Source organism: Stegostoma tigrinum, unplaced genomic scaffold (assembly GCF_030684315.1).
Source record: "Stegostoma tigrinum isolate sSteTig4 unplaced genomic scaffold, sSteTig4.hap1 scaffold_61, whole genome shotgun sequence".
In the NCBI taxonomy this organism is placed as follows: domain Eukaryota; kingdom Metazoa; phylum Chordata; class Chondrichthyes; order Orectolobiformes; family Stegostomatidae; genus Stegostoma; species Stegostoma tigrinum.
In genome coordinates, this window is record NW_026728547.1 from 1,004,848 (window position 1) to 1,032,304 (window position 27,457).

The following is a 27,457-nucleotide window of genomic DNA, read 5'->3' on the forward strand; positions in this document are numbered from 1 at the left end:
TGAGGTTAGTAGGAAGGAAATGGGGGTGTGGTTTGAGGTGGGAGGAGGGGATAGGTGAGAGAAAGAACAGGTGAGGGAGGCGGGGACGAGCTGGGCTTGTTTTGGGATGCAGTAGGGGGAGGGGAGATTTTGAAGCTTGTGAAATCCACATTGATATTATTGGGCTGCAGGGTTCCCAAGCAGAATATGAGTTGCTGTTGCTGCAACCTTCGGGTGGCATTGTTGTGGCACTGCAGGAGGCCCAGGATGGACATGTCGTTGAAGGAATAGGAGGGGAAGTTGAAATTGTTCGCGACTGGGAGGTGCAGTTGTTTGTTGTGAACCGAGCATAGGGACTGCTTTGCAGAACACTTAAGTCTCTCCTTGGTTTCCCCGATGTTGAGGAGTCCACAACGGGTACAGCGGATGCAGTATACCACATTGGTAGATGTGCAGTTGAACATCTGCTTGATGTGTAAAGTCTTCTTGGGGCCTGGGATGGGGGTGAGGGAGGAGGTATGGGGGCACGTGTAGCACTTCCTGCAGTTGCAGGGAAAATGTCGGGTGTGGTGGTGTTGGAGGGAAGCGTGGAGCCGACAAGGGAGTCATGGAGAGAGTGGTCTCTCCAGAAAGTAGACAAGGGTGGGGATGGAAAAATGTCTTTGGTGGTGAGGTCAGATTGCAGATGGTGGAAGTGTTGGAGGATGATGCGTTGTATCCAGGGGTTGGTAGGGTGGTATGAGAGGATGAGGGGGTTCTCTTTTGGTGCTTATTGCGGGGATGGGGTGTGAGGGATGAGTTGCAGGAAATGTGGGAGACATGGTTCTTGACCACTGTGTGTGGTTGGGTGGGGGGTGGGGGGTTGCGGTCGTTGAAAAACGAGGACATCTGACGTGTACGGGAATGGAATGCCTCATCCTGGGAGCAGATGAGGCGGAGGTGAAGGAATTGGGAATAGGGGATGGAATTTTTGCAGGAAGGTGGGTGGGAGGTGGTGTATTCTAGGTAGCTGTGGGAGTCGGTGGGCTTGAAATGGGTATCGGTTTCTGGGTGGTTACCTGAGATGGAGACAGAGAGGTCCAGGAAGGTGACAGAGGTGTTGTAGATAGTCCAGGTGAACTTGAGGTGGGTGCCTGAGATGGGGACATATATAGCTCCATTCATATTCACAAATCTCTGTTTCAAATCTAATCTTCTTAAGCACGTACGTAATTTTTCATTGTCAATGAATGTTGTTATGTTGATTGCATAGAGAAAGTGTTTCAAGAGACTGATTGGCCTCATACTTTTCATTCAATTGTATTTGGCAAGTTGACGTTCAGCACTTCTGTAACAAGTCCAATTCCAGTAAGTGGAGCAAATGGCATGGTCAACATTTCAATATAAATACAAGAGAGAAAAATTAAGACAATGGCCTGAGTGTTTCGCCCAATTACAGCAGAGGCATTAACACATACTAGTTTACATTAATTTATCTCTGAATCTACCAAGAAATGAATTCTTTGACAATGTCACGACAACATTGAGACATTTGGCAAGCTCAGGGGCAAGGGGACTGGTTCAGAACTGTACACAGAAACGTAATGAACAGAAACACTGTATGGTGAGAATGGTACTAAAAAGGAAATGGTACAATTTCATCTGTATCAATCTGTAGTTGGAATACACATGGTTTGAACCGGCACCAATGCAAAAGTGAATTGCCATTGCGTGACATACCATGTGTTCAGAATGAGGAAGAGATGAAGCTTAGTTATGATTCATTTCATTAACATGAATCTTAACTAACTAATCTAATTAAACGAAGCAGTTTTACATACAGAACGCTGGTTTACAAACAAAATCTGCACTGATTGACTTCCAGATAGTAAAATGAAAGCTGTTGATCTCAGACTTTGATTATACACAGAATTGAAAGATGAAGTGACAATCTTGGATTCAGGATTGCAATCTGACATCGGGGATTAAGCAACTGATAGAGACCATCCATGTAGTTAATCTTGAATTGGCAGCATTACAAGTGACCAGGACAATACCTGCTCTATAAAAATAAGAAAAAGTAGAAACAGAAGACAACAAAGATACAAAAATGCGACATTCAATTTGAATTACAAAATACTTGAAGCAAACAATTTTATTTAATTCACATATATTATCTGCAATAATATCCATTTAATATTGGTTCTTCCAAACTGTTGCAGCATTTTGACATTAAAAGAATATTCCATCACAAGTATTGCTTGCTATAAAAATCCCAGCATGTTCTGAAATTCTTAGAATAAAAGTATTTCAATCCGATGGTGCTCCTGCATTATTCATCAGTTCCCCACTCAATGGGTATGTTCTGATATGCAGGAAACTTCTATTGTTCGATATGGGGACGGGTATTTACTTGGCATTGTTCTAATGGAGGCAGCACTGACAGATTATAATTTTCTTCCTGTGGGCTCTGTAGTCCAGATTTTTCTCTCCTCCATTATATTGCATTAAAGATCAACAACATTCACCATTTCCTCAGTCTGAGAACCTACCATGTTAAAAAGTGACCAATTAAAGTGTTGCATTGCCTTCAATTTCACAAGGACTGAACTAATCTGCTGCTTACAACACTGATTGCAAAATTAAAAACCATGAATTGATAACAAAAACAGCGGGATTTTGTACTTTCCCTTGTGGCAAGTTTGAAAATAGAGGACATTTAATCAGGTGGAAGGATGGCACCACCTACAATTCTGCTTAGAGCCAGATTAAATCCATGGTGAGAAGACTTGTGCATAACTTCCCAACTTCATTGCGAGTTAAAGTCCCCAATTGAGCAACTGACGTACACATACATCATCCCACAACAACTGGTATTGACTCAACAGTGGGCAGGGGTGTCACCATTAAGAAATGTAACAGGCTTTCAAAGGCATTCAATGTGCAACATCAAGAAGGGGAAGTGGCGTGCTAATGGTGTTTCACTCAATCCTGGCCTGAGATCGAGCAATAATCGTAGGTTGGTTGCCAATGGTAACAGAGATCATCACCTCCCAAGTGACACTGCTGCTTACTACACCTGCTGGGTTCTGGTTAGCCAACTGCTCATGGAAAGTGGCATCCCACCAGGTTTGCCGCCGGTCTATTATGTGCCAGAGGGGAGAAAGATGTAGCTGCCTACGCATGAGAGGAGCAAGGTCAGGATGACGTACCCCTTGAGGGGAGCGACCTGAGGCTGGCGCTCCCCTGAAGGGAAGCTGGTTGGGGCAAGCCGTTCCCTCATCAGTTCTCGAGTCAATGACCTAGACCCTCGTCGCTTCCACAGGATTCCATCCAGAGGCTAAATAGCTGCCTATTCATCAGTGCTTGCAACTACTTCAACTCCGATTCACAGCTGGACCTGCAGGTAAATCTGCAAAACCACTGTCCCAGAGTACAGTTTCTTTGCATAAAAGGCACATTTTCAAGCTAGGAAGTCAAGGTAAACCAATCTCTTCCAACCTTTAGAACTTTTGATGTTGGAAATCAGTCAAGTACAAAGTCGCAGCTCATCAGGAACGAAAACAAAGTTGCTGGAATAGCTCACCGGGTCTGGCAACATCTGTGACGGAAAACAAAAACAGCGTTAACGTTTCGGGTGCGGTGACCGTTCCGCAGATCATCAGGGATGTTTATTACTGGAATATTAATTAAGTAGAAACTAAACAAAATTGGATAAAAGGCAGGAGATGGAGAGTGGTGATGCAAGGAAGTTTTCCATACTGGAGGCCTGTTGCCAGCGGTGTTCCACAGGGATCATTGCTGGGTCTGCTTTTGGTTGTCGTTTATACAAATGATTTAGATGAGAATATAGAAGGCCTGGTTATTAAGTTTGCAGATGATACCAAAATCGGTGGTACAGTGCACAGCAAAGAGGGGAAATGCCAGTTTTGAGGAAAGGTCACCGGACCTGAAACGTTAACTTTGTTTTTTCCTTCAAAGAAGCTGCCAGACTTCCTGAGATTTGACAGCAACTTTGTTTTTGTTCGTGATTTACAGCATCTGTAGTTCTTTCGGTAGTTAAGAAGGTGTTTCATGACTCAGACCTTTGAGGAGAAGAGTTGGAATGCCATGTTGAAGTTGTACAGGATATTGGTGAGGCCTCTTCTACACTGTTGTGTCCAATTCTGGTCGGTGTTCAAGGAAGGATATTATTAAGCTGGAGAGGGTTCAGAAAAGAATTACCAGGATGTTGCCAGAAATGGAGGTTTTGAGATTTAAGGTGAGAATAGACTGGGGCTTTTTTCACTGGATCTTAGGAGGTTTCGGGGTCACCCGATGAATGTTTATAAAATAATGAGGGATCTAGATAAGGTGAACGCCAAATGTCTTTTCCCTACTGTGGAGGATTTCAAAATTATGGGGCATTGTTTTAAGATGAGAGGAAAAAGATTTAAAAAGGAAATGAGGGGCAATATTTTTATACAGAGGATTGTTCATATGTGGAATGAACTTCCAGTAGAATTGGTGGATGCGGGTACAGTTTCACTTTTTAAAAGACATCCAGGTAAGTACATGAATGGAGGGATAGGGCCGAGCGCAGGAGGCAGGCAGGACTACTTTAGTTTGGGATTATGGTCAGCATGGACTAATTGGACTGAAAGGTCTGTTTCGTGTTGTATCACTCTATGACTCTATAAATACAATTTTATTTAAATGCTAGTCTATCTTCTTTAGCATTGATCAAGGGTAGGTTATGGACAAAATAGAGCTTTGTAATTAGTCTGATCTCAGTTGTTTAAGGAGACTGGTGAAGTCTTTGTTGTCAGAAAAGTGGCCTAAAAAGGAAACAAATACAAGATTGGGTTGCCTCTTGAGGTTAACCACAGATCTATGTAAATGTCTGGCTCACATTCAGGAGGACTTTGCAATGTGTGACTTACTAGTGTTTTATACCACTACAACAATCGAATATGATGGATTTGCTTTACAAGAAAAATGGTGAAGGGCTATTTTGTTTCACTTTATAATTTACAACACTCTATCAAGGTCATTCATGTATGACAATTGAATGAATCAAATTCCATTTTAGTTGAGGAATCGAGTGGTAATATCAGGTTTGGCCTTTGAAATGACAAGTGTTATGATCCCAGTTGATGGTGATACTGGACAATTCAGATTCCAGGGTGAGATAAATTTTCATTCTCTTTACTGTGGTATTCAATTACTGAAAATGCTCACAAGCGGATGCCTATGTATATTTATAACAGAAGAACACAGAAAATTATTAGATTAAAACCCACGTCTTGTCCTTCTCACTACACACGGTATAGGTGTACAATTCAAACTTAAAACTTGCGCAGCATTCCTCCAGTATAGAATCCAAGCTCACAAATAACATTGTTATGTGAAGCCTGTTCAATATTGCTCTCCAGAGAGAGAAAAATGTTTTCATTTTCTATTAATGTCCTCTTATCATTATTTTAATTTTACTTGGATGGATTTCATTTTAACAGCATTGAAACCTTCATTTTTTTTAGTTTTATGAATCACAGAAACTCAGTAAGCAGGTACAGCAGGTATTAAGGCAGGGAAATGGAATTTTGGCATTTATTGCTCAAGAAAGAGAGTATACAAATACAAAAGAAGATTGCTGCAACTATGCAAGGCATTAGTGAGTCCACACCTGGAGCCCTGTGTACAGTTCTGGTCTCCTTACTTAAGGAGAGGTGTCATTGTATTGGAGGCAGTCCAGTGGAGGTTCACCAGGATGATTCCAGAGACGAGAATGCGTCTTAAGACAGACAGAGTAGTTTCGGCCTACATTCTCAGGTGTTCAGAACAATGAGAAGGGATCTAATTGAGGGATATAACATGTTCAAGCAGATTGATAAAGTTGACGTGGAAAGGATGGTTCCTCATGTGGGCAATAGAGCAAGAGGTCATAGTTTTAGCATAGGGAGAGAAGGTTTAAAGGGGTGATGAAAAATTTCTACACCGGAAGGGTCATGAATCTCTGGAATTCACTCCCTAAGAAGGCATTGGAGGGCTGTGACATTGAGCAAATTTGAAGAGGAGATAGAACGATTTTTGAGTTCATAATGGGTTCAAGAATTATGGAGAGCAGGTAGGAAACTAAAGTTGCAGCAGAGATAAGATCAACCACAATCATATCAAACAGCGGGGCTCGAGGAGCTGAATTGTCTTACTCCTCCTAGTACTTAAGTTCATTATCATTTTTGGTTTGGAGCTGTGAACTGTGAGCTGAGAGTGACCTTTGGACTGTGAGCAGCAGCTTATGTGAAAAAAGAAGAAACAATTTGATATTTGTTTATGAGGCTAGGTCTGGAGGTTAATTGCAGGTCAATTCTTCTTCCAAGAAAACTCTGTTGATGAGTCACTAGCAAAGAGAAACCAATATTGAACTGTCTTTAAATCAGAAGGATTGTCCCTGCAAAAGCTACAGGACAGACGTTTGATTGCCAACTGGTTGTCCTCCCATTATCAACTTATTCTAAGTTAAGAGGTCCTCTGTTACAAGTAATAATTAAATATCCCCCAAAGCCTACTGAAAGGTATTTGCACAGCTCAATGTTTTCAGAAACCAAGACAGAAGCTCAGAAATTACTGGAAATGCTCAGCGAGTCTGGCAGCATCTATGGACAGAAGTTAGAATTAACATTTCAGATCCTGTGACACTTAGAAATAAGGAATTCTGAGGAAGGGTAATACGACCCAAAATGTTAACTCTGTTTTCTCTCCATAGATGCTGCCAGATCTGCTGGTTTTTTACAGCAACTTCTGTTTTTGTTTCTGATTTACAGCATCTGTAGATTGTTCAGATTTTAACTTAACATACAATCTCATCTGACTGTGAGAATTTAGATGATGGACAAAAACAAAATTTCTGGAAAAGCTCAGCAGGTCTGAAAACATCTGTGAAGGCAAAAAAGAGGTACGATGTCAGATCTGGTGGCCCTTCCTCAGAGCTGATCAGAAGAAGGGTTGACAGATCTGAAATCTTACTTCTTTTTTTCCTTCACAGATGCTGCTGGACCTGCTGAGCTTTTCCAGCAGCTTTGTTTTTGTTCCTGATTTACAGCATCCACAGTTCTTTCCATTTTAAAGATCATGCAGTCTGGTTAAGTAAACTGGCCAGTTACACTTGATTTAGTTTTTTCCCTTTGATACATTCCTTAATTATATCTGTTTGTGTGTCTTTCTGTCTTTGCTAGAATTGGGGCTAGAATCAAAGAAGATGATGTTTAAGTCATAGGCGTTCGTCAGAATACCTTTTTGCTTAACTTTTTTTAAAAAAGATACTATATTGTTCATAAACTGTAAAATCTTTTGTTTTAGCTATAAACCTGGTGTCAGGTATTGTTATTCACAAAGTCTGGCACTGGCTTTTCAAAAAATCTGATTAGGAAACATTGGGATCAATTTTGAACGTCACTAAATACTTTATATCAATGAGTTGCAAATATAGACAGGGAAGCTGATTGAATACGGCTGTGACTTCAGGTCATAAAATCAGTCATAACATACTTATATTAAATAAATAGACATTCCATCACATTCTCTTACTAATCAAGTTCACTTTGATTGTGACATTAATTTCTCTCCGTATTTGTTCTTGATAAAGCAACCACATTGATATTGTCTCTAATTCAGATAAGTGGGCAAGGTAAGGGCACTGTGACAGTCAGCCAGTGTCACTCAGAACAGCGGATGAGGGCTCTGTGACAGGCAGTGTTACTGAGAGGAGGGAGTGAGAGGCCTGTGACAGTCAGTCAGTGATTCTGAGAGGAGGGGTTTAGGGCCGGGAGATAGTCAGAGTTACCAAGAGGAGCAGTTGAGGGCCCTGTGACGGGCCGTGTTACTGAGAGGAGTGGGTGAGGGCCCTGCGACAGGCAGTCTTACTCAGAGGAACGGCTAAGGTCCCTGTGACGGGCAGTGTTACTGAGAGGAGCGGGTGACGGCCCTGTGATGGGCAGTGTTACTGAGAGGAGCGGCTGAGGGCCCTGTGACAGTCTGTCAGTGTTACTGAGGGCAACGGGTGAGCACCCTGTGACAGGCAGTCAGTGTTACTGAGAGGAGGGGGTGAGGGCCCTGTGCAGTCAGTCAATGTTACTGAGAGGAGCGGGTGAGGATCCTGTGACTGGCAGTGTTACTGAAAGGAGGGGGTGAGGGCACGGTGGCGGACTGTGTTAAAGAGAGGAGGGGGTGAGGGCCCTGTGACAGTCAGTCAGTGTAACGGAGAGGAGCAGGTGAGGGCCCTGTGGCAGACAGTATTACTGAGAGGAGTGGGTGAGGGCCCTGTGACGGACAGTGTTACTGAGGAAGGGGGTGAGCGCCCTGTGACAGTCAGTCAGTGTTACTGCGAGCAGCGGGTGAGGGGTCTGTGACAGGTAGTGTTAATGAGAGGAGGGGGGGGGTGAGGGCCCTGTACTGTCAGTCAATGTTACTGAGAGGAGAGGGTGAGGGCCCTGTGACAGGCAGTCAATGTTATGGAGAGGAGTGGGTGAGGGCTCTGTGACAGGCAGTATTACTGAGATGCACGGGTGAGGGCCCTGTGACAGGCAGTGTTACTGAGAGGAGTGGGTGAGGGCTCTGTGACAGTTGTGTTACTTAGAGGAGTGGGTGAGGGCGCTGTGACGGGCAGTGTTACTGAGAGGAGCGGGTGAGGGCCCAGTGACAGTCAGGGGATGTTACTGAGAGGAGTGGGTGAGCGCCCTTTCCAATCAGTCAGTGTTACTGAGACGAGCGGGTGAGGGCCCTGTGACAGTCAGTCAGTGTAACAGAGGAGCGGGTGAGGGTCCTGTGACAGTCAGTGTTACTGAGAGGAGCGGGTAGGGGCATTGTAACAGGTAGTGCGACTGAGTGGAGCGGGTGAGAGCCCTGTGACAGTCAGTGTTACTGAGAGGAGCAGGTAAGGTCCCTGTGACGGGCAGTGTTACTGAGAGGAGCAGGTAAGGTCCCTGTGACGGGCAGTGTTACTGAAAGGAGCGGGTGAGGGCCCTGTGACAGGCAGTGTTACTGAGAGGAGCGGGTAAGGTCCCTGTGACGGGCAGTGTTACTGAGAGGAGCGGTAAGGTCCCTGTGATGGGCAGTGTTACTGAGAGGAGCAGGTAAGGTCTCTGTGACGGGCAGTGTTATTGAAAGGAGCGGGTGAGGGCCCTGTGACAGGCAGTGTTACTGAGAGGAGCGGGTGAGGGCCCTGTGACAGGCAGTGTTACTGAGAGGAGCGGGTAAGGTCCCTGTGACGGGCAGTGTTACTGAAAGGAGCGGGTGAGGGCCCTGTGACAGGCAGTGTTACTGAGAGGAGCGGGTAAGGTCCCTGTGACGGGCAGTGTTACTGAGAGGAGCGGGTAAGGTCCCTGTGACGGGCAGTGTTACTGAGAGGAGAGGTAAGGTCCCTGTGATGGGCAGTGTTACTGAGAGGAGCAGGTAAGGTCCCTGTGACGGGCAGTGTTATTGAAAGGAGCGGGTGAGGGCCCTGTGACAGGCAGTGTTACTGAGAGGAGCGGGTAAGGTCCCTGTGACGGGCAGTGTTACTGAAAGGAGCGGGTGAGGGCCCTGTGACAGGCAGTGTTACTGAGAGGAGCGGGTAAGGTCCCTGTGACGGGCAGTGTTACTGAGAGGAGCGGGTAAGGTCCCTGTGACGGGCAGTGTTACTGAGAGGATCGCGTGAGGGTTCTGTGACAGGCAGTGTTACTGAGAGGAGCGCGTGAGGGCCCTGTAACTGGCAGTGTGACTGAGCGGAGCGGTGAGCGCTCTGTGACAGTCTGAGGGCACTGTGACGGAGTGTGTTACTGAGGGGAGGGGGTGAGGGCCCTGTGACAGTCAGTCAGTGCATAACTGAGAGGAGCAGGTGAGGGCCCTGTGGCAAGCAGTATTACTGAGAGGAGTGGGTGATGTCCCTGTGACGGGCAGTGTTACTGAGAGGAGGGGGGCGAGGGCCCTGTGACGGGCAGTATTACTGAGAGGAGGGGGCGAGGGCCCTGTGACGGGCAGTATTACTGAGAGGAGGGGGTGAGGGCCCTGTGACGGGCAGACAGTGTTACTGAGAGCGGAGGGTTGGCCCAGTGACAGTCAGAGAATGTTATTGAGAGGAGTGGGTGAGATAAGGCTCTCCCTGAAAAGCAGGCATACCAGCAGAGACCTGAGAGTGAACACCGGTTTTTGTCCCCTACAATTAAGTAGGAGAATGAGTAAATTAAAAGCAAAGATCCGTGTTCTGTTGAGTTAAGGTATGCCTGGAATTAAGATCTGACCCATGATTGGTGCATCCTACGCTACATGTCAAATGCTGAGTGCTCCTGCTGGTCTGCATGACCATGTGTACAGCAGGTGCCTCTTATTGGAGCAATTTGAGCAACAAGTTGGAGCATTAGAGAGCATTGATGAGTCTGACAGGTTTAGTGATAAAAACCACAAGAACTGCGGATGCTGTAAACAACGAACAAAAACAAAGTTGCTGGAAAAGCTCAGCAGGTGTGGCAACATATGTTGGAGGTAAAAACAGAGTTTACATTTCCAGTCCGGTGACCCTTCCTCAGAACTGATGGTGGCTGGGAAAACATCAGTTTCTATGCCGAAAATAGGGAGGAGGGTGGGGAGGGAGTAAACAATAGGATAGAGCCCAAAGAGAGAGAAAGACAGGTGGACAGATAAAGGAGTTGCTAACGATCAGGCTGGGAAGTTGTCAATGGGGACTGTTAGTCACTAACAACAGGGAGTGTGTAGTGGCAGGCTGCGTGGTAACAAAGCCTGGTGTGTGGGGTGGGGGCGCTGCGATATGGGAGAGTTTAGGCCCTAAAATTGCAGAACTCAATATTCAGTCTGGAGGGCTGTCAGGTCCCCAAGTAGAAAATGAGGTGTTGTTCTGTCTGCTTGTGCTGGGCTTCACTGGAACACTGTAGCAAGCCGGAGACAGAGATGTTGGCCAGGTTGGTTGATAGTATATGTTTCAGGGTGTTGTTTTGTGATTGAATGCAAGTTTTATGAGGAGAAACTGGTAGGCTAAGTGCGTTTTCCATGCAGCAGAGGAGGCTGAGGGGAAATCTGATCGACGTATACAAAATTATGAGGAGGCATAGACTGATTGTGAGAACCAGTAGACGAGTTTAAGTCGGGGGCATAGATTTCAGGTGAACTGTCAGCTATTTAGAGGGGATCTGAGGCAAGTGTTTTCACCATAAGTGATACAAACATGTAATATGCTGCCTGACAAGGTGGAGAAGGCAGATACGCTTGCAATATTAAAGAAGCAACAGATGAGCATTTAAAGGGCCAGGGTATGGTAGGTAATGACTCAGTGCAGGTAAATGGGATCAGTAGTTTGATGTTTGTTAGTTGGCATTGATGTTGATCAAGTGAGCCTGTTTCTATACTGCATGACTTTATGAAGCAGGGGAGGAGATATCAAAGGTCCTGGCAAAGATTTTTCAAGTCATTTCTGGCCACAGCTAAGGTGCCAGAGGACTGCTCATACTTTTATATAAAAGAAGAAAGGACAGATCCAGAAGTTACAAGCCAGTCTAACCTTGGTGGTAGGGAAGTTATCAGAAAGAATTTTAAGGGACAAAATGTCGCTGCACTTGGAGAAACATGGAATGTTCGGGGATAGTCAGCATGGCTTTGTTGAGGTAATGCCATGGTTTGCAAATTTTATCTAATTTTTATTGAGGAGATATCAGAAGTGTTGAAGAGGGAAATTCATCTGATGTGGTCTATATGTTTTTGATAAGGTCAGTGATAGCAGACTGGTCAACAAAACAAGAGCTCATGGGATCTAAGGCTCAGTGGAGTGTTGGATCCAACATTGCCTGAAAGGCCAGAAGCAGAGGGCATGAACTCTTGCTTTTGGACATCAAGGTCCCTTTGTTTCTCAGTGCTCTCTAGGGATCTACTAGTCATTGTGAACATCTTTCACTTACCAGAGCTCCCAAAATGCATCACTACACATTTGCACTCTATCAATTGAGATTACCAGATCAAATTGTTATCCATTCAGATGCCACAAAGCTGTCAGATCAGAAAGTAACTGGATTCATGAATGATTCTCCATTTCCCCAAAGTCATTTCATCTTCCCTGTCTCAGGCAAAGGCAGCATTTTGGTATGGCTGATATACATCTAGTGGCACGCAGAAAAGTGTCCTCTGAAAATGAGACACATCAATACATCACCAAAATATGGTAGGACAGTAAACACATGCTTTTTGCTTTTGAATATGGTAATTAAGAACACATTGCAGAACGTAAAGTCATGTAACGTTTTGTGAAAATGAAAAAAAAACATATTTCAAGATGCTGATCTATAAATTTTCTAATAATTTGAAGTTACCACAATCACTAGGTGAGTGGAAACATTTTCAATTGTTCCCACAACATACAATTCTAAATAACTGTCACAGAATCTTCTGTCATGCGCTGTAACATGTTTCTTTAAATAACATACGAGTCCCTGCATTATTTCTCACTCTCCAGTTTAGCATTACTTTATTTCTAATCTCTTACTGCTCTATAAAGCCAAGTGTTCTGCAGAAAAGTGGTTGTTCCTGCAATAGATTAAGTGGCTGACCTGTTTAAACATGAAGGTGTCAGCGCGACTCCTCTGGCCCTTCTATGGGCTGAATCCAAAGCAGTTCTGATTGTCTCCTCCTTATCCATTAGTTCATGTCTGAGTGCCTGCACGTGAAATTCCATTAAGAAATTATCACCATTTGAAAGCAACACTGTACATTTCCATTTAATAAATCCAATCAATCAGCACTGTCAAAAAAAAGAACACTGATAATTGTATTAGGTTCCAATGAAGTAGTCAATCACTTAAGTTTCTAATATTGAAAGTATATTTAATGCAGAAAGACTAATTACCACCGCAACCTTAAGCATCAGTCAAGCAATGATGACACAACATGTTAATGCCCATTAGAAGGCCTCTATTTATCAGATATCAGAAGTGTTGAAGAGGGAAATTCATCTGATGTGGTCTATATGTTTTTCATATTATGTTCTTCATATTAAATGTGCTAATCTGTGGATGGGGACAAAGGATGAAGATGGGCATATTTACAGAAAAACACCGTGACTGACAAATCACATCACTGGTTGGAAATGAGAATTGAGAGGAAGATACAAAGATGCTTCAAGAGGATTTGGAGTGACTAAGAGAGAGGGCAAAAAAAATTGTTTGATTCACTTTTTTTTTGAGCAGCTCATGCTGGGTTCATCCTCACCTTCACCAGCTCTCACCTGTGGCTCCAAATAGTTACTAGCATCTGACAGAAGCCACATAATTGTAAAAAAAATTTCAATAGTAAGGTCAAATGCAGGGAAGGTAAACACTGCATCTCTTACAATTGGTGACTTTATGATTGGTCTATTCTAGCAGGCAAAGGCTGATTCTCCAATACTGGACAGATGAGACCAATCTCAAGGCCAATGGTCACTAGTACAGAACCATGTTGTGGAACATCTGGTTACCGGGACAATTCACTCTAGATCTCCCAAACATACTGAAGAACTTGCAGCTTCTAATGTTGCTGTTCCAGTTTCAGAAAAACAGAGCTTGATTTTTGTTTTTTCATGAGGTAAGACCCCTAACAAACAAAAAAAAATTCTGAAGAGACACAGTTTGTTTCTTGTGATTCAGGCCAGGATTTGTTCACACAACAATGATGGGAAAGTTAGAGGAAAAGTTTCCATATAATGGAATAGGGAATGCTTTTACTGCAAGTGACTATTCAAGCAAAATCTAGTGCTTCACTTAAAAGGGAACTGGGTGAAATATTTACAAGAAAAGAAAATTAAAACAAAGGAAACAAGTAGGGAATTTGGATGAAAAGTCCCCCTTCCTCCATTAGGAGGGTAGCACCAGCACATGCAAGACTAAACTAATCATCCTCAGGGCAAATTTTGTTTTAAATCAATTAGAGAAGGAATATAAATGTGGTTCCATTGTTTATAAAGGGTACGAAGGAAATGCCAAACAATTAAAAGCCTGCTTGTCTTATGTTAGTGGTGGGAAAATTTTAAAATCGATCTGAGAGATCAAATAAACTAACTGAGAAAGGCATGGACTAGTCATGGATAGTCAGCACGGCTTTGTCAAGGTAAGGTCATTACTTACAAATTTAGTTGAATTCTTTAAGAAAGTGGCAAGGAGGATCGATGAGGGTTGCGCAATGAATTTGTCGACATGGATTTTAGCAAAGCAAATGATAACGTCCCACCTGAGAAGTGCAAAAAAGTGAAAGCTCATGGGTCATGGGATACGGAGTAATGTGTTGACTAATCGGCTTAGTGGCAGGAAACAAGGGTAATTGTTCATGGCTGTGCTTCTGAACGGAAAGCAATTTCCATTGGTGTTTCACAGGGCTTGATTTTGGGGCCCCTTTAATTTATTTTATAGATGAACGATTCAGACTTGAACATGGGGGGCACAATTGGTAAATTGGCAGACAACTGAAAAATTGGATGTAAGGTGGATAGGACAGAGGATAGCTCCAAGTTCCAAAATGATATTAGATGGGTTGGCGGAGAAGGCAGGAAAGCGACAGATGGAGCACAACTCTGACAAGTGTGATGCATTGCTTTTCATGAGGACATAAAGGGAATACACAATAAATAGGAACATACTGAGAGGGGTAGATGAAGTGGGGGATCTAAGCATGGAAGTGAACAGGTTCCTAAAGGTAGCACTACAGGTCAGTAATGTTCTGACGAAGGCACAGGGAATGCTTTGCCTCATTGGGAAAAGTGTAGATTACCAAAGTAAGGACATCATGATAAAACTGTACAGGATACTGATGATGCCACAACTGGAGTAGTGTGTGCAGTTGTGTTCATCACAATCCAGGAAGTATATAATAACTCTGGAGACAGTGCAGAAAAGATTTACTCAAATATTGCCAAAGCTGGAGAATTGTAAATATGAGGCTGTTTTCCTTGGAACCAAAAAGTCTGAGGGATGACATGATTGAGGTATACAAAACAGTGAAGGGCAGCGATAGGGTAGAGTTAGTGTAGACAGGAGGAAGCTGCTTCCCTTGGCAGAGAATTCAAAAATCAGCAGTTACAGAGTCAAGCTAAGTGGCAGAAGGGTTAGAGGGGATGTGGGAAAATCCGTTTTATGCAGAGGGTGATGGGTGTCAGGAATTTGCTGCCTGAATTGGTGGTGGACTAAGAGATTCTAAACTCTTTTAAGAAGTACCTGGATCTGCACTTTAAGTGCTGCAGGTCCATGTACGTTTGTAACAATTTGGGATTAAAAAAGGCATCAGATGTCTATGGGTCAGCATGGACAAAGATGGCTGAATGGCTCCCTTCTGGTTTATATCATTTGTATGGCTCTATGTTGGTCCTGCGCAAGGCCAGTATACATTGGTCACACATTATCACTGTTGCAAAGGCACTGAACTAACTTCATGGACCGCAAGTGTTCATCTGGGATAGATACCCTGCACAAGGCTGATAGATAGGGATGGCCAGGATTCTGGCCCAGCATTTGATCTGATTTATTTGATTTATTGTCGTCACACGTACCCAATACAGGTGAACTACCCTTGTTTTTCTAGTGGGAACTGCTGTCAGATGAGTTATTGCAGTGCATTTTGTAGATGGTACACAATGCCCCCATTGTCTATCAGCAGTAGACAAACATCAATGTTGAGGTGATGGAAATGGTGCCAATCAAGCATGGATGGCATCAAGCTTCTTGAGTGTTACTGGAGCTGCGGCATCCAGGCAATCATATTCCATCACACTCCCAACTTTGCCTTGTCAGAGATGGACAAGCTTTGGGGAGAAAGGAGAGGAGATACTAACCACATGATTCCCAGACGTGCTCTTGTAGCCACAGTATTTATATGGCTTATCTCATGCAGGTTCAAGTCAGTAGTAACACCCATGAAGTTGATAACAGAATTTCAGTGTTGAAACTCAACAAAGGAAGATGGTGAGATTCTCTCTTGTTAGAGATGATCATTGCCTGGCACCTCTGTGGCGCAAACATTATTTGGCACTCATCAGTCCAAGCCCGAGTATTATCGACATCTTCCTGTTGATGCTAAACACTGTGCAATTATTAGTAAACATCCCCAAGATTCATCCTTGAGTTGACCATTTTGCCATCCTTCCACTGTGTCCTTCCACTGTGAAACAGTGAATAAATATAACTTAGATACATAAATGGAACTGTCCTGTTCAAAGGTCAAATCCAAAACTTCCAAAATATACAGCTTCTGTCTCACTGAGCTGAACCAGACACTTCATTCTTCCTCCTTGTAACCATGCAGCCAATGCACAGGAAGGGTCATGTGCTGGCTGATTGGTGACCTCAGTACAATTGTTTCACTTATTTAATTTTGATCAGCAAACAAGCAAGCATACAAGCATCCAAAGTTGGTGTATCATGTGATTTTATGAAGGGAAGGTTGTGCCTCAGAAACCTTATTGAGTTCTTTGAGAAGGTGACCAAACAGGTAGATGAGAGTCAACCGTTTGATGTGGTGTATATGGATTTCGGCAAGGTTCGATAAGGTTCCCCACGATAGGCTATTGTACAAAATGTGGAGGAAGGGAATTGTGGGAGATATAGCAGTTTGGATTGGAAATTGGCTTGCTGAAAGAAGACAGAAGGTGGTAGTTGATGGGAAATGTTCATCCTGGAGACCAGTTACTAGTGGTGTACCGCAAGGGTCGGTGTTGGGTCCACTGCTGTTTGTCATTTTTAGAAATGACCTGGATGAGGGCGTAGAAGGATGGGTTAGTAAATTTGCAGATGACACTAAGGTCGGTGGAGTTGTGGATAGTGATGAAGGATGCTGTAGGTTGCAGAGAGACATAGATAAGCTGCAGAGCTGGGCTGAGAGGTGGCAAATGGAGTTTAATGCAGACAAGTGTGAGGTGATGCACTTTGGTAGGAGTAACCGGAAGGCAAAGTACAGGGCTAATGCTAAGATTCTTAGCAGTGTAGATGGGCAGAGAGATCTCGGTGTCCATATACACAGATCCTTGAAAGTTGCCACCCAGGTTGACAGGGCTGTTAAGAAGGCGTACAGTGTTTTAGCTTTTATTAATAGAGGGATCGAGTTCCGGAACCAAGAGGTTATGGTGAAGCTGTACAAAACTCTGGTGTGGCCGCACTTGGAGTATTGTGTACATTTCTGGTCACCGCATTATAAGAAGGATGTGGAAGCTTTGGAAAGGGTGCAGAGGAGATTTACGAGGAGGTTGCGTGGTATGGAGGGAAGGTCTTACGAGGAAAGGCTGAGGGACTTGAGGCTGTTTTCATTAGAGAGAAGAAGGTTGAGAGGTGACTTAATTGAAACATATCAAATAATCAGAGGGTTAGATAGGGTGGATAGGGAGAGCCTTTTTCCTAGGATGGTGACAGCGAGCATGAGGGGGCACAGCTTTAAATTGAGGGGTGAAAGATATAGGACAGATGTCAGAGGTAGTTTCTTTACTCAGAGAGTAGTAAGGGAATGGAACGCTTTGCCTGCAACGGTGGTAGATTCGCCAACTTTAGGAGCATTTAAGTCGTCATTGGACAAGCATATGGACGCACATGGAATAGTGTAGGTTAGATGGGCTTAAGATCGGTATGACAGGTCGGCACAACATCAAGGTCCGAAGGGCCTGTACTATGCTGTAATGTTCTATAAAAACTCTGTATTGCAAGAAAAGACAAATAAAACATTGTATCGTATTATCCTACATGACAAGGCAAAGGGATCCTTTTATCAAATGGAAAGAAAGAATAGATATAATGTTGCAAAGATTAATCACAAGCCAGAGGATCGAGAAATTCTTAAAAGGCAGAAAACAACCAAAAAAAGAAGGGGATTAGGTAAACTTTGAGGATGGACTTGCAAATAATATCAGGACAGGCAACTGGAACTTTGTTAAATATATAGAAAGGAGGACAGACCAAAGTTAATACAAGCCCCTAAGAGAATGAGGTTGGAGAAATAATATTGGGGAACCAGGAAATGGCTGAAGAGTTAAATAAATTCTTTGCATGAGTCCTCAAGGCCTACTGGTATTATCATTAACCTATTAATCCAGAAACCCAGAAAATGTTCTGGGGACCTGGGTTCGATGGTGGAAGTTTAATTTTAAAAAGAAGTCTGGACTTAAGAATCTACCGATCACCATGAATCCATTGTCACTAATGTCCTTCAAGGGAGGAAATCTGCCAACCTCACCTGGTCTGGCCCACATATGGCTCCAGACCACAGCAATGAGCTTGACTCTCAACTGACTCAAAGAAATAAAACTGGATAAGAACATAGAACATAGAACATAGAACAGTACAGCACAGAACAGGCCCTTCAGCCCACAATGTTGTGCCGACCATTGATCCTCAGGGATGCACCCTCAAATTTCTGTGACCATATGCATGTCCAGCAGTCTCTTAAATGACCCCAATGACCTTGCTTCCACAACTGCTGCTGGCAACGCATTCCATGCTCTCACAACTCTCTGCGTAAAGAACCTGCCTCTGACATCCCCTCTATACTTTCCACCAACCAGCTTAAAACTATGACCCCTCGTGCTAGCCATTTCTGCCCTGGGAAATAGTTTCTGGCTATCGACTCTATCTATGCCTCTCATTATCTTGTATACCTCAATTAGGTCCCCTCTCCTCCTCCTTTTCTCCAATGAAAAGAGACCGAGCTCAGTCAACCTCTCTTCATAAGATAAGCCCTCCAGTCCAGGCAGCATCCTGGTAAACCTCCTCTGAACCCTCTCCAAAGCATCCACATCTTTCCTATAATAGGGCGCCCAGAACTGGACGCAGTATTCCAAGTGCGGTCTAACCAAAGTTTTATAGAGCTGCAACAAGATCTCACGACTCTTCAACTCAATCCCCCTGTTAATGAAAGCCAAAACACCATATGCTTTCTTAACAACCCTGTCCACTTGGGTGGCCATTTTAAGGGATCTATGTATCCGCACACCAAGATCCCTCTGTTCCTCCACGCTGCCAAGAATCCTATCCTTAATCCTGTACTCAGCTTTCAAATTCGACCTTCCAAAATGCATCACCTCGCATTTATCCAGGTTGAACTCCATCTGCCACCTCTCAGCCCATCTCTGCATCCTGTCAATGTCCCGCTGCAGCCTACAACAGCCCTCTACACTGTCAACGACACCTCCGACCTTTGTGTCGTCTGCAAACTTGCTGACCCATCCTTCAATTCCCTCGTCCAAGTCATTAATAAAAATTACAAACAGTAGAGGCCCAAGGACAGAGCCCTGTGGAACCCCACTCACCACTGACTTCCAGGCAGAATATTTTCCTTCTACTACCACTCGCTGTCTTCTGTTGGCCAGCCAATTCTGTATCCAAGCAGCTAAGTTCCCCTGTATCCCATTCCTCCTGACCTTCTGAATGAGCCTTCCATGGGGAACCTTATCAAATGCCTTACTGAAGTCCATATACACCACATCCACAGCTTGACCCTCATCAACCTTACTAGTCACATCCTCAAAAAACTCGATAAGGTTTGTAAGGCATGACCTACCCCTCACAAAGCCGTGTTGACTGTTGATAAATCACACAGCATTGACCTAGGCACCAGAAAAGACAATGGCAGAAACTTCCCTGTCGACCATGCAAAGTCCTCCTCACTAACATCTGGGGGTTAGTGCCAAAATTGGGAGAACTGTCTCACAGATTAGTTAATCAACAGTCTGACACAGTCATAATATCTTTCACACAATGTCCCAGACTCCACCATCACCATCCCTGGATATGTCCTCTCTCACCGGCAGGACAGACCCAGCAGAGGTGGTGGCACAGTGGTGTGCAGTCAGGACAGTGTTGCTCTAGGATGCCTCAGCATTGACTCTGGACCCCATGAAGCCTCATGGCTTCAAGTTAAACATGGCCAAGGAAAGCTCTTGCCGATTACCACGTACCGTCCTCCCTCAGCTGCTGAATCAGTACTCTGCAATGTTGAACAACACTTAGAGGAAGCACTGAGGATGGCAAGGGCACAAAATGTATTCTGGGTTGGGGATTTCAATATCCACTGCTAAGAGTAGCTCAGCACCAGTGCTACTGATCGAGCTGGTCAGATCCTAAAGGACACAGCTGCCAGACTGGGTTTGCGGCACGTGGTGAGGGAGCCAACAAGAGGGAAAAACATACTTGACCTCATCCTTACTAATCTGCCAGCTGCAGTTGCATCTGTCCATGTCAGTATCAGTAAGAGTGACCATCGCACAGTCCTTGTGGAACAACGTCCCGCCGTCACATTGAGAACAACCTCCATCATGTGTGTGGCACTATCACTGCAGTAAATGGGACAGACTTCACATAGATCTAGCAACACAAGGCTGGGCATCCATGAGGTGCTGTGGGCCATCAACAGCAGCAGAATTGAACTCTAGCACAATCTACAACCTTCGTGGCTCAGTATGTCCCTTACTCAACCGTTACCATCAATCCTGGTTTAATGGAGAGTGCAGGAGGGCATGCCAGGAGCAGCACCAGGCTTACCTGAAGATGAGGAATCAACTTGGTGAAGCCACCAAACAGGACTACTTGCATGCCAAATAGCGAAAGCAGCAAGTGATAGGCAGAGCTAATCAATCTCACCATGGATCTGATCTAAGTTCTGCAGCCCTGCCACATCCAGTCATGAATGGCAATGGACAATTAAACAACTCACTGGAGGAGGAGGAGGAGGCACCACAAATGTCCCCATCCTCAACGATGGAAGAACCAAGCACATCAGTGCAAAACATAAGGCTGAAGCATTTGCAGAAATCTTTAGCCACAAGCGCTGAATGGGTGATCAAACTCGGCCTCCTCCAGTGATCCCCACTATTGCAGATACCAGTCTTCTGTCAATTCAATTCACTCCATGTGATATCAAGAAACGGTTAGGGACACTGGATACCGCAAAGGCTATGGGCCCTGGCAACATTCCAGCAACAGTACTGAAGATTTGTGCTCCAGAACTTGCTGCTGCCCGAGCCAAGCTGTTCTAGTTTGTTTCAACACTGGTATCTACCCGACAATGTAGAAAATTGCCCAAGTATGTCCTGTACAGAAAAAGCAGGACAAAACCAGGCCAGCCAATTACTGCTCCATTAGTCGACTCTCAATCATCAGTAAAGTGATGGAAGGTGTCATCAACAGTGCTATCAGGCAGCACCTGCTCAGAAATAACCTCCTCAGTTACGCCCAGTTTGGGTTCTGCCGTGGCCACTCAGCTCCTGACCCCATCACAGCCTTGGTTCAAACGTGGACAAAAGAGCTGAATTCCAGAGCTGAAGTGAGAGCGACAACCCTTCACATCAAGGCTGCATCTGACCGAGTGTGGCATCAAGGTGCCCTAGCAAAATGGGAATCAATGGGTTTCACAGGCAAACTCACCGGTGGTTGGAGTTATACCTGACACATGGGAAGGTGGTTGTGGTTGCTGGCAGTCAATCATTTCAGCTCCAGAAGATCTCTGCAGGAGTTCCTCAGGGTAGTGTCCTCGGCCCAACCATCTTCGGCTACTTCATCAATGACCTTCCCGCCATCATAAGGTCAGAAGTGGGGATGTTCGCTGATGTTTGCACAATGTTCAGCACCATTTGACTTCTCAGACACTGAAGCAGTCCAAGTTCACGTGCAACAAGATCCGGACAATATCCAGGCTTGGGTTGACAAGTACCAAGTGACATTTGCGCCACACAAATGCCAGGCTCTGACCATCTCTTGACATTCAATAGTGTTACCATCAATGAATCCCTCACTCTCAGCTGGGCGTTACCATTGACCAGAAACTCAACTGGTCATCACATTAAGATAGTGGCCACATGAGGAGGCCAGATGCTGGGAATATCACATCAAATAACTCACCCCCTGACTCCTCAAAGCCTGTCCGCCATCTAAAAGGCACAAGTCAGGAGTGCGATGGAACACTCCCCCACTTGCCTGGATGAGTGCAGCTCCAACAACACTCAAGAAGCTTGACACCATCCAGGACAAAGCAGCCAGTACAACATCTACAAGTATCCACTCCCTCCATCTGCAATGCTCAGTAGCAGCGGTGGGTACTAACTACAAGATGCACTGCAGAAATTCACCAACGCTCCTCAGACAGGACCTTCTAAACCCAAGACCACTTCCATCCAGAAGGACAAGGGCAGCAGACATATGGGAACACCACCGCCTCCAAGTCCCTCACCATCTTGACTTGGAAATACATTGCCATTCCTTCCCCTCAAAATCCCGGAATTCCCTCCCTAATAGCGCTGTGGGTCAACCCACAGCAGGAAGAATGCAGTGGTTCAAGAAGGCAGCTCACCATCACCTTCTCAAGAGGCAACTCAGGATGGGCAAGAAATACTGGCCAGGCAGTGACACACATGTCCCACAAATGAATACAGTCACAGTAAAAGACACTGACAGTGTTCCAAAATTCCTGCATAATCAAAGGGCAAATGATAGGACAGGATATAAAACAACAACTATCCCTAAAGAAAAGATATGAGGGAAACTAACTGGGTTAAAGACCATTAGGTCCCCTGGGCCCGAAGTGCTGCATCCTAGGATATTAAAAGTAATAGCTATAGTGATAGTTGATGCACTGATCACAATCTCTCCAGTATCCTTGGCTTTTCAAAAAGTCCCAGTGCCCCACAGGGCAGTATGGTGGCTCAGTGGGTAGCATGCTGTTTCACAGTGGCAGGGACCTGGATTCAATCCCATCCACAGGTGACTTTCTGTGAGGAATCTGCACCTTATCCCCGTGTCTGTGTGGGTTTCTTCCAGCTGCTCTGGTCTCTTCCCACAATCCAAACATGCACAGATTAGGTGGGTTAGCCATGGGAAATGCAAGGTTGCAGGGGCTGGGCAGCTGGTTGAATCTGGGTGCCATGCTCTTCCGAGAGTCAGTTTGGACACAATGGGCCAAGTGGCCTGCTCTCATGCTGCAGGGATTCTATGACTAGTACCTTTATTTTAGAAAGGAAAGGAGACAAAAAAGATAACTACTGGCCAGTTAGCTTAATGTCTGTTATTGGAAAATGCAACAGCCTATCAGAAAAGATGTAATTGCAGAGCACTTAAAATACATAATACAATCACAGTCACTACGGCTTGATAAACAGGAAATTGTGCATGACAGATTTATAAGAATTCCATGAGGAGATTACAAGTAGTACAAATAAAAGGGTGTAACATTCAAAAAGGTATTTGTAAAAATAATCACACTTCAAGCAGATAAGACTTTTAATAAGACCACATAGTTTTGGGGAAATATATTAACATGGATAGGGGATTGACCAAATAATAGAGAACAGACATTTGGTACAGGGGGAGTCATTTCCAGGTCGGCAAGCTGTAAACAGTGAACTGCCATACGGATCAATGCCACGGCCATTCTTGTTGCGAATAAATATTAATGACATAGTGATGAAAGTGAATGTACTATTACCGAGCTTACAGAAAACACAAAAATAGGTATGGAAGACAAGTGATGAGACTGCCAGACTGCCTGCAGAGGGATGTACAAAAGTTAAGACGCTCAGACTGGAGTATTTTTAACAGTATGAGAATCAAACGCTATAGGGAAACGGCAGGAAAGTGGTATCGATGAATATCAGTATTTTATGATCTCATTGAGTGGCAGACTCAATGGACTGAATAGCCTTCTGCTCATTGATCATATTTCAAGAGTAAAACCTAGAGTCAATGAAATTCTAATTGAATTAAATATGGAAAATCAGCAAGGACATGTTACATTGCTTAACCCAAAGTCAAAGCACAAAAGCAGATTCCACAAAAGCACAGATAGCACATTCTTTGAGATGCCTCTTACTTCCAGACCAAAACATTGCAACAAAAACTCACTAATGTAGAACCAAGAATACAAATATTCATGCAGCTACTTTCATGATGTGAAATGTCAATGTGATCTGTCACCCGCCAGTGACACAATAAGCAATGCTGCAGTAAGGTCAAGACAGACAATTAGGATGATTATTATTGATCAGTTTGGGTATTCAGAGACAGTGAGGGGGTTCTCAGACAATGTTGAAGCTCAAAGCACTTACAATCTGGGATTATGGTTTCCCTCCAGCACTACATTACAAAAGAAGAAGAAATGCTGAGAAATCAAAGGTTGAAAAACATGGCATACGTTTTAGCTAACACAGGATGAAACCAGAGTGTGTCCAAATTCTGTGACAGAATATAATTTTCATACAACGCTTTCCTTAACATTTGGAAATGAGAAAGTATCTTTCATCAATGTTGTGTATATGGCTGCATTATTTTCTCTCAAACTGTGTTCTGTCACTACTGTGAACAAAACAAAAACAGTGTTCTGGAGAGATAGCAGGAACTGCACATGCTGGAGAATCGGAGTTAACGAGGTGTACAACTGGATGAACACAGCAGGCCAAGCAGCATCAGAGGAGTAGGAAAGCTGACGTTTCGGGCCTAGACCCTTCTTCAGAAACATCAGCTTTCCTACTCCTCTGATGCTGCTTGTCCTGCTGTGTCCATCCAGCTCTCCACCTTGTTGTCTCAGAAACAGTGTTACAGTGATTAGTATGGGTCCTAGCTCTGACCAACTTTTTGTGCGAAAGGTTGAATATTCATCATTCCAGTTCTTGTACTCATTTTGCAGGACCTAAATGCCACAGCACAGTGGCTGAGTGGTTAGCACCACTGCCTTACAGTGACAGGGCCCCAGGATCGATTCCAGTTGTGGACAACTGTCTGTGTGGAGTTTGCACATTCTCCCCATGACTGTTTGAGTTTCCTCCAGTTACTCCCATTTCTTCCCACACTCTAAAAGATATTGCTGCTACGGGATTGTACGACATAATAAATGTGTTAGTGAGAATGGGGGGAAAAGAGTCCCTTAAGACACAAGGGTAGCCTTGGAGAAAGTCTCAAGGGCAACAAGGTGGTGCAGTGGTTGGCACGACTGCCTCACAGTACCAGGGACCTGGGCTCAATTCCACCCTTGGGTGACTCTTCGTTTACACATTCTCCCCATGTCTGTGAGGGTTTTCGCTCGGTGCTCCAGTTTCCTACCACAGTCCAAAGATGTGCAAATTAGGTGGATTGACCACACTAAATTGTCCATAGCTACCAGGTTTGTTAGCCTTGCAGGGGTAGGTGTGGACCTGTTGGGCTGAATGTTTCTACACTGTAGGGATTCAGTGAACCCTCTTTCTACCGATGTTGTTGGCAGCAATGTGCACAATGAGCTATGTAGGAATTCTGCTCATTGACTGCAGCTCCACCTTCAACACTATTATCCCCTCTAGACTGATCTCAAAACTCTATGACCGAGGTCTCTGCTCTGCCCTCTGCTACTGGATCCTCAACTTTCTGACCCAAAACCACAGTGAAGATAGGTAACTGCCCCTCCTCCACAATAACACTAGTGCCCTCGAAGAATGTTTTCTCAGCCCCCGACTGCACTCCTTGTGCACCCATGACTGTGTTGCCAAATTCCAAATTAACGCCACCTGCAAGTTAACTGACGACACCACTGCAGTGGGATGGATATCTAACAATGAATAAAATACAGAAGGGAGGCAAAGGGTTTGGTGACGTGGTGCAGAGAACAACCTCTCTCTCGATGTCGGCAAAACTAAAGAACTGATCACTGATTTCAAAAGACAGGAGGAGAACACGCCCTGATGTATATCAATGGAACTGAGGTTGAGAGGGTGGAGCGTGTCATTTTCCCCGGTATGACGATAATCAACAACGCGTCCTGGACTTTCCACGAAAATACGTTGGTCAAGGCGGCACAACAATGCCTCTCCTTCCTCAGGCGGCTCAGGAAATTTGGCCTGGCCAATTTCTACAGATGCACCATTAAAAGCACATTGTCCAAGTGTATAATGGCCTGGTATGGCAACTATTCTGCCCAGGACTGTTAGAAACTACAGAAGCGGGTGTGCACAGCCCAGATCATCACGGAAGCCAACCTCTCATCCAAGGACTCCATTTACATGGCTCACTGCTGCGGAAAGGTAGCCAGCATCACCAAAGACCCATCGCACCTACGTAATGATCTCCTACATCCTCTTCCATCAGGCACCAGGTACAGAAGCCTGAACACACACACACCAACAGTTTTAGGAACAGCTTCTTCCCAGTTGTTATCAGACTGATAAATAGACTCTCTAGCCTGAAATAACGCTGATCTTGCTAACATTGATCTCACTGAGCGCATGCTCTGTTCAATGTAACCTGCATGCCTCTGTCATTTTCATCTGTATATCCTTCGCTTACTATGATCTGCCTGTACCACTCATAAATAAAGATTTTCACTCTACTTTGGTACACGTGACAATAAATCAATCAATTAGTCAACAACCTTAATACAAGTTTGAGGAACAAGACTTCATCATCTGTCTTGTCACTTTCTAGCCTTCTGGTCCAATATTAAGTTCAACCAATTTAGATCAGAATCTACGCTTCGATCTTGCTCCTGTATCCCTTTTTGCATTCAGATGCCTATGTAGCTATTCACACCTCTTCTGGACACAACCTTTGATTTTTTAAAAAAAAATTACCATTGTGTTACCAAGCTTTTGCAGAAAATAATGTTTCATAACATAATTTCTTCTACCCTCCACCTCATCACAAGCATTCCCTTGAGAATTTTTGGGAGTTTTCCGACCTCCTGTCTACCAGCCGGAAATACCTTACATTTGTGTCTTTCATTTCAGAGAGACTTTTATTACCAAAGCATTTTTGTCTTACACCCAATGGAACAAACGCAAGAACATGATATTTCAAACAATTGGAATAATTTATACGAGAAGAAAAACATGTCGTGTGGTTGACAAGTCCACTCTGAATGGTCGAGCTGTCAATAGAATCCCTGACGGTGTGGAAACAGGCCATTTGGCCCAAGACGTCCACACCGACCCTCCAAAGAGCACGTCACCCAGACTCACCCCCTTGCTTTAGCCCTGTAACCCTACATTTCTCATGGCTAATCCACCGAATACACACATCTTTAGGCTGTGGGACGGAATCAGAGACCTGTTGTAAACTCACGCAGAACCTCGTGGAAACCCACACAGGCAGAGAGAATGTGCAACCTCCAGACAGACAGTTCCCCGAGAATGGAATTGAACCTGGGTCCCTGACAGGCAGCAGTGCTAACCATTGAGCCTCTGTGCCAATAAGGAGAAAGGAACAGGGAATACAGGCTGTACAATCTTCTGGCTAATTCAAAGAAGGTGGAAGTTTTAAAACATTTCTGTTTACAGAGAACAGGTCATTGAGTGTCAATGTATGTCACTTCTAGCAGGTGCAAATGAGCCCCGTTAAAATTTCAACTGTTTATCTTAAACTGGTCATGACTGAACAGCCCCTGCTAACAGCAGGTGTTTCACTTTGGACTTCTGCAAGTGAAGGCTTGTTTGTTTGTCAGGACAGATGTGATAGAGGCCAAGAATCAGGGAAGATGGAAGGGAGACCTTACAAGAAACAATATGTGTGGAAGTGTGGTTGAGGTA

The 27,457-nt window shown here is 44.4% G+C and overlaps 1 protein-coding gene across 2 annotated transcripts in view; it reads right to left on the reverse strand.

Moving 5' to 3' along the window:
• Positions 1–1,042: 1,042 nt before the first annotated feature.
• Positions 1,043–27,457, reverse strand: part of LOC132209003 (utrophin-like) — a 247,037-nt gene continuing 220,622 nt past the window's right edge. Inside the window, exons 4-6 of one of the 2 annotated variants that reach the window (XR_009445068.1) lie at positions 12,525–12,631; positions 11,933–12,102; positions 1,043–1,306 (exon numbers count right to left, since the gene is read on the reverse strand). The gene's annotated coding sequence lies outside the window, so the exon portion shown is untranslated. Of the gene's footprint in view, positions 1,307–2,131; positions 3,560–11,932; positions 12,103–12,524; positions 12,632–27,457 lie in introns of those variants that run through there. The other variant, XR_009445067.1, reaches the window with a different exon arrangement.